Source organism: Trichosurus vulpecula, chromosome 1, assembly GCF_011100635.1.
Source record: "Trichosurus vulpecula isolate mTriVul1 chromosome 1, mTriVul1.pri, whole genome shotgun sequence".
NCBI classification, from domain to species: Eukaryota; Metazoa; Chordata; class Mammalia; order Diprotodontia; family Phalangeridae; genus Trichosurus; species Trichosurus vulpecula.
This window is the reverse complement of record NC_050573.1, coordinates 487,211,820-487,220,107: the sequence shown is the minus strand read 5'-3', so window position 1 is coordinate 487,220,107 and position 8,288 is coordinate 487,211,820. Positions and strand designations below refer to the sequence as shown.

The 8,288-nt window shown below is 37.8% G+C and overlaps 1 pseudogene; it reads left to right on the top strand.

Annotated features, from left to right (window-relative positions):
- The first annotated feature begins 574 nt into the window (after positions 1–574).
- On the top strand, positions 575–1,523 carry LOC118840344 (annotated as a pseudogene).
- Positions 1,524–8,288: the final 6,765 nt, after the last annotated feature.

The following is an 8,288-nucleotide window of genomic DNA, read 5'->3' as shown; positions in this document are numbered from 1 at the left end:
TTGTCTCTGTTTTCTACTTTTTTTGGTATCAGCAAGGTCCAAAATTTTAACCATTCCTTGCTCATTTTCTCCTTCAGATGTCTTTTATGAGTTATTAAATTCCCTCAAATTTATGTTGGCTATAATAGGACTTAGAATTTAGTCTATGTTTTTCCAACTTCATTTTCATTAGAGGCATTTCTAACTTTTCTATAGACACATCTGAATATCTTATAGTACTGTCCTGGTGTCTTGTCTCCACTCTCCTTGATAGAAAAAAAAATCTTTTTTTCTTCATTTTTCTTCCAATTGTTGTCTTCTCATTTTCATCATTTAACACCCTTGGGATGTCTTTCCTTATATGGATACATTACAAAATTTCTTTAAATTAGTTTTACCCTTCCCGGCTTTTCTCTGCTTTCTCTGATAATACTGCTTATAACCATCCATCATCCTTCTTCATAAGATTTTGTATACAAGCCTTTAGGTCTAAGCATTATCAAGGGGTTGTGCAAACAGCAATGCATTCCTCAGGTTTCAGCCCTCTCTCACTGGCTTTCTTCTTCCAATTCAGACACCTTTCCCCTTTGTAACCATGACAGAACAGGCTATCTCCTTTGCCAAGGACTTCCTGTCTGGTGGCATTGCCGATGCCATCTCCAAGACTATGGTGGCCCCCAGGTAGAGAGTGAAGCTACTATTGCAGGTGCAGAATGCAAGTAAACAAATTGCTGCAATTAAGCAATACAACAGCATAGTGGATTGTATAGTCCAAATTCCAAAGGAACAAGGGGTGTTTTCCTTCTGGTGGGGTAATTTAGCAAATGTAATCATATATTTCCCCACCCTGGCCTTTATTTTGCCTTTAAGTATAAGTATAAGCAGGTGGTTTTTGGGAGGAGTGGACAAGCACACACACATTTGGAGGTATTTTGCTGGCAATTTTGCCTCTGGTGGTGCAGCTGGAGCCACTTCTCTCTGCCTTGTCTACCCCTTAGATTTTGTGAGAACCCACTTGGCAGCTGATGTTGGGAAATCTTTCACTAAGAGAGAATTCAAAGACCTGGGAGATTGCCTTGTGAAACTCACCAAATCTGATGGAATTCATGGCATGTATGAAGGTTTCAGTTTCTCAGTGCAGGGTGTCATTATGTATAGAGCAACTCACTTTGGAATCTATGATACAGTAAAGGCATGCTCCCAGATCCTAAGAACACTCATATTGTCATAAGCAGGATGATTGTGCAATCACTGACTGCTGTAGCCCGTGTGGTCTCCTATCCTTTTAATACAGTAACACAGCAAATGATTATGCAGTCTGGGTGCAAAGGAGCTGATATCATGTACACTGGGACAATTGACTGCTGGAAGAAGATTGCCAAAGATGAGGGTGTTTCCTCAAGGGTGCCTGGTCCAATCTTCTTAGAGGCATGGGTGAAGCTTTGGTGCTTGTCTTGTATGATGAACTGAAGTCATCTAAGTACATCCTATCTAAAAAAGGAACCAGTGAATATAGATCACGTAGGATACTTAATCATACTTAGCATTTTGGAACATTGACCTTCAAGAAATTCCTGTTGTCTTTTTATCCAGGCCAGATCATGTTTGTAGGGGAGCCAGGAAAAACTCTTAGAAAAAGGAACTCATTTATTTTGATCCATTATTCACACAGTCGAACTGATGATGATTCCGTATATTGATTCTATTGGGTTTTGGGAAAATAACGGTGACTGTGGGTCCAAGAAGGCAGAACAACTTAGACCATCTAATGTAAATGCTCTTTTGTAGAACCATAAATTTGTGTTGAAGTATTTATTTAAAGAATCATGTCTCCCATTTGTACTTAAGCACTATATATACTATTTTGCACAGCTGACTATTTGGCAGTTATGATGATTTGTGTTGGGCATTCTGCTGTAAAACAATAAATACACAGAAGACTCTAAGACTTGTGATGTAATAACTGGGTTATCCAACATGGTTTGTTTGCATCGAGTTTTGGGGGTTGTGAGCACAGTAAAGGTATTATTTTTTTATTAATCATGGTAATGCAAAAGAGGTACTAAGTTGAGTGGTTTCATGGAAGAAGTTTTAGCTTTCTACTTCTCCTTCTACATTTGAGTTTACACAGATTCTTTTATGCTACAATTCAAACAGCATCTTTTATGGATAAGGCAGTACCAAAGTCTAGAAAGGTAACATGTTCATCTGATTACTCAACAAATAGCAGAATCAGAACTGGGCTCAAATCCAGTGCATTTAACCATACTACACAAGGTCTCAATACTACTATGAATACAAGTATAACCTTTGTTATCCATTGAGCATTATGTAACAGTTATATTTCTGCAATGGAGTTATGTACAAAACAAAATAATTCAGTAACTAATAGTGTCAAAAATTGGCATAGAAATGAATGGCTGTGATAATTAGGAAATGCACCAATTTGTCAAAAAGTTATCAAACTTTTCTTTTAATAGTAATCTGACCAAATACCAGATCTAATTTTGACTATTAAAATACTGAATATATATTAGCTACCTGTGTGCACAGTGGCTAGGCTAGAAAGACGACTCTGGGGTAACTGTCAGTCTTAAAGTGGGAGATCCTAAAGGTTGAGGAGAGAAGGGAATATAGGTGAATCAGATTATGACCTGGACTTGAGTGTGAAGATGGGGAGTTGTTAGGATATTTTACAAGGCTTTGCAATTGTGTGTATGGAAACAAATTCTAAACAGTAGTGATATAGCCGTACAGGTGAAGAGATGCTACTTTTTGGTATTAGGGAGGAGAGTACAGACAAGGGGGAGTGGTCTACTATACTAAATACTGCTGAGAAAGGACAACTAAGTACCTTGTAATCTGCAAGCACAAAAATTTATTTTGATAATTTTAAAAATCTTTTAACTTAGATAAAAGCTAATTTAAAAAAAAAACAAAAAAAAGATTTTGTATGCAAGTATGTATGCAAGTATGTATACAAGTATGTATACTTTCCTTCTTTAGCCATCTCTTTTCATTTTGCAAGTATATATCTTTGCTGACTATAGCACTTTGAAGTCTCATTTGGTCTCTGTGTAGTGGTAATTAATACATATTGATTAAGCTTCTGGATAAAATTATATAGCCAGAGTCAATTTCATTGTTTTTGCATTTAAGTTTCTAACTTCATGACATTACTGTATATATCCCTTTCTCTCCACTCATGCTGTCACCACACTGACATAAGTCTCATCACCCTATACTTGAGCTGCTGCAGCAGCATCTGTATTGGACTTTCTGTGTGAAGTCTATGACAATTCCAATCTATGCTCTGCTTAGCCATCAAAGTAATCTTCCAAAATTGCAGTTTTGACCATGTAACTCCCGGTCTCAATAAACTCCAATGGCTCTCTATCACCTCTATGGTAAAATATAAAATCCTCTGTTATGGTTTTAAAGCCCTTCACAATCTTGTGCCTTCCAGTCTTTCCAGTATCCTTTCTAAGACTTTATTCCACTATTCATACTCTATGTGCTAGTAACACAGCCCTTCTTTATGATGCACAAACATGGCTCTGCATTTCACAAATCTGCTTTTGACTGACTGCTCTCCTTTTCTACAAGGTTCTTCTTTCTCACCTTTATCCTCTGGTCTTGCTTGGACTTCTTCAAAATTCAGAAAAAAAATACTTCTTTCAGGATGCTTTTCTCTGTTTCCTCAACTGTTAGTGTCTTCCTTCTGAGAGTACCTTCCATTCACACAGTACATATCATACTGATACTTTTTTTTGCATGGTGTCTTCTCCATGAAGAGGAGACCTCTTTGGGCTCAGGCACCACTCTATCCCTAGCATCTGGCACAGAGCCTAGTTCTAAGTACCTAATAAATCGTTGTTGACTGAATTTATAAAATCCTACCTCCACTAGACCAAGTTTTTTTTTTCCTCAGCACCAATCTGTCTAGCTACAAAGAAACACCTTGCTGATAGTCTGGGCACCTTGTGATGAAAAATTTTCAGTCACTCAAACTCATGAAACAAATAAAAAATCTACAGCAGTCCTCCCTTCTGTTTCTGTGGCAATGGTGACTGAGTGTCAGGAAAGGATAGCAGAAGTTGTTAATAATCATATGGTTTTTAGATTATCAATAAACTGTCATTTGACTACTGATATTCTAAATATGAGATCCTTGTCTAGTGACTAATGTGTGGATTTACTGCAGGGAGAATTGAATAATATTGATCTTGACATCGCTCCTGGAAATAAAATCAGAAAATAGAAGGAAGTTACAGCTAAATGAAACATAGCATCCAGGTACTACTTAGAGAAGAAATTAAAGAATGGTAAACAAATTTTTGTATAGCTTAAAAGTAATGAGAAACATTATTTAGCTATTACACATTGTAGTAGTGATGAGTATTTGCAAAAAGAAGGGCATGCAAGTAATTACAATTTATGCACCAATATTAATTGTTGAGAATGAAGTAATAGAAAAAACTGTGAAGAACTTGCTATAGCCTTCCAAATTAAAGTTGCATGAATCTAGTCCTTGATGACTTTACATAAATAGTGGGGAAAAGGTGAAATTGGGATAAAATATGTGGGAAACCACAGTTAAGAATGAAGTGAGAAAAGAAAAAAAAAATCAGATCCTACAGAAGTTTTATGCTTCTATAGAATGAACACTTTCTCCAAATGAAGAATAAATAGGTTCTACAACAAGAAAACATGAGGATTAGATTAGATTAAAGACAAAAAGACTTCCATTGATATGACTTATCTTTGAGGCAACTGTTTAAACATGGTCACACCAATGGCTCATTAAAGACAATGTTCTGACTGTATTTAAAATCTCTCTGATTCTCTCTTTGTGTCTCTCTACCTATATGTCTGTCTTGTATGTCTGTGTCTATGTCAAACAATTTATACTTAACATGTCAAATTTGAGTACATTATCTCCCCCTCATCCTTCCCTCCCAAAAAATTGCCTATTTCCAACTTACCCATTTCTATCAAATGTACCAGTCTCTCAGTTTGTACCCTGGGCACTATCCTGGGATATTCACTCTACTTCACTTCCCATATTCAAGCAGATGCCAAATTTTGCTGCTTTTACCTTCAAAACATCTTTCACATGGGATCCATTCTCTTCACTTGTACAATTAGCAACTGAGTTTAGTCTATCATTTTCTCACATCAGGAGCATTGTAACACCTTTCTAATTGGTCCCCTTGCTTCAAGTCTTTCAGTGCTCTACTTCAGTGCTTCTTAAAATGTGGTTTTTGACCCCATATGAGATCGAGTTACTGAATGTGGGGTCCCAAAAATTTGGTAATGGTAAAAGGTTTTGGAATGCACAACAAGCAAAAATTAATTCAAAATCAAACACATAATGAATCTGAGGCATTTCTGGCAGTGCTTGTTTATGTTTCATCATGCAACTTCACTGCAGGCTTGGTTCTGGAAACACAACATTTGGACTTTGCATTGCTCATGCTGTCACACCACAAAGTGCCAATGACTGCTGCCAGAAACACCTCAGCTCAGATTCAAGACAATTGTGTCTTATGAATTCCATTTTTTGTGTACATACAAAATTCTTAAATTAATTTTGACTTGGGACTAGGACAGAATTTCCAACAATTTTTGAAATGGCCCTAAACAACTTTTGCCATTTTATATTATGTATTTATGTGAAGCAGCATTCTCAGCATTGATGATTATAAAATCAAAATATCAATCACCTCTGAAAAATGTTGAAGATGTTCTACATCCTGCAACATCAAATATTCTGAAAAGATTTAATTCTTTATGTAAAAATAAACAAGTCCATCCATCTCATTATTGTGCAAATTTGCTTTTTTCTTAAATAAATGATAAATTTCTATGTATACCAAAGAATTGTTTTAAAATGAGTTCCTTACGATTTATCACCAGTAAATGTTTGATTTGTACATCTATTTTATATACCTATATACCCAGGGTCATATAAAAATTTCTCAGGTGAAAAGGGAAAGCCTGCTTTAACCAGTGATAATCCCTGGCCCACCTACCATAATCCCAGTTTCTACCCATTCTTTAATTCTAGATTAATTGTTGGGGATGAAAGATATTACCTCCTTGCTCTTCTCTACTCCATTTAGTATGGTTAAAGATGAATCCTTTTACAGGACCTCCTTTCCCTCCTCTGGCAGCCAGAAACTACTGGCTAAGCTTTTAGCATCAAGTGTGTTATGAGGGAGAGAGGTCTTGAGAGACAGGGACTTGAGAGACAGTGTTGTTGATTCATGCCCAGTGTAAGAGTCTAAATAAGACTTCTGCATATTATCTTTCTAAAGTTTTGAGCACCACACACAGTTATAAAAGGAAGTACAGTAAAATTTTGTTAGAAACTGTGTTTATGTACACACACACACACACACACACACACACACACACACACTTTGGCTGTCAAAGTATTTTCCCTTACATGTAGATCTACATGACCTATCCAATCAGCTTAGTTAGTTTTTAGAGCCCAGTACACTTTGGACACAATTGTCTTTCCAATTTTGTTTGACATTATTCTCCATTCCCCTCACTTTGCTTCCCAAGTAAAATACCATTATCTCTTTTCCTCACACATAGTACTCTCTTTTCTCCCTCAGTGCCTTTGTAGTGGTTATTTTAAAGCAAGGAGTATGCTCCCTCCTTGTCTCTGCCTCCTAGAGTCCCTTTCTTCCTTAAAGGTGCAACATAAGCACCATCTTCTGTTTTGTATTTAACTTTTGTATATGTGTATGTGTATTTCTGTGTCTCTGTCTCTATCATTCTAAATATGTATGTGTGTGTGTATACATTTGTGTATATATATATATATATATATAAATTGTATTTGTGTGTATATATGTATATATACATATACACACATACATAGATACACATACACACATGAATATGATTTATATAAGTATATATTGCACTTTTAAGAAATGATTATTAATGACCTATAACTTGGGGAGATGTCATAGCTCTCCTCCCTCTTCCAAAGTCCTGAAAGTTCAGTGTGAAAGACATTATTGTTAATGCCATTACATTAACTGTTCTCTATCTCCATCAGACTCCACCCAACCTTATAAGGAATTTAATCTTAGGTGAGGAAACTCATTGTGTCCTCCTCAAGCCTGGGTGGGGAAATATCCCTTTGCCTAGTTAGTCCAAGACTGGGAGGGATCAGACATAGCTGGGAGTGGTCTGTTATAGATGGTAATGATCTGGAATAGAGATATTTTCTCTATCCAAGGGTAACATCAGTCTGCTCAGGGGAAGGGTGAAAAAGAGACCAATGTCTCCCACTGCATGCAGAGCTATCTTTAGTTGTCCTTACTTACATCTTGTCACTGGACCCAGATGGCTCCAGAGGAGAAAACAAGGGTGGTGACTTTGCACAGTCCTCCCCTATGTAAATCTGTTAGGGGTCCTTGACCAGCAAGTAGCCCTATCTCAGTACACAATGATGAGGCGGGAGCCAAAGTGGATATAGCTCTGATTTATTGGCAGACATTATCCAGTTTTATCGGGTTTTGCACTACATAAACAGAAGCAGGTGTTCAAGGGGTAAGGGAAGATCAAGAGCATGGGAAGATCAATATCTGGTGGGAAGAATCTGGATTATTGTAAACTATGTTTCCTACAAGCATATGGGAAAAACTAGGGCTGTGGTAAGGTAGTTTCCATGGGAGTATGGGAACAAAGCGGGGTGCTGTTCTACTGTATCTGCAGAGGCATGGGAAGGCTCAGGCATGTAGCCAGCTGATATCAGAGCTGTATGAGCTATGTGAGGCACGGGGCAGGATGCCCTTGTAAAGTATCAAAGATGTTCCCATTAATTAAAGCATGTTTGTGTTAGGCACTGGTTCAAGAGCATTTGATAGTGGCCAGCTGGGTTCCTCCTACTGGGCTTGTGCGTCCTTGATGAATGGACTCTGCCTGCATGAGAAAGGATGGCTATCAGAGTAGGAGGGGGGTGCTGTTGGGGGGCTGCTAGGGATGGAAGTCTTTCCTTGGGGCACCTACCATTCCAACTCCTACTAAGCCTGTCTGGTTTTACCCAGGAAACAGGCCAAGTGCTAGGGTCTGAGCAGCCCTGGGGTCGGCACTAACTCCCTACATAAATTCAATTCACTTGCAAGGCATGGTTTCACCTTCCTGATGCCATGGTCCTCTTTGAGAATGAAGGACAAAGAACAGCCTGTGAGTTGTGCAGGCTTCCCACCAGGATCCCAAACTGTCCGGTTCCAAATGAGCAATATAGCTCCCCCTACCCTTTCTTCTTCTCCTCTCCTCCC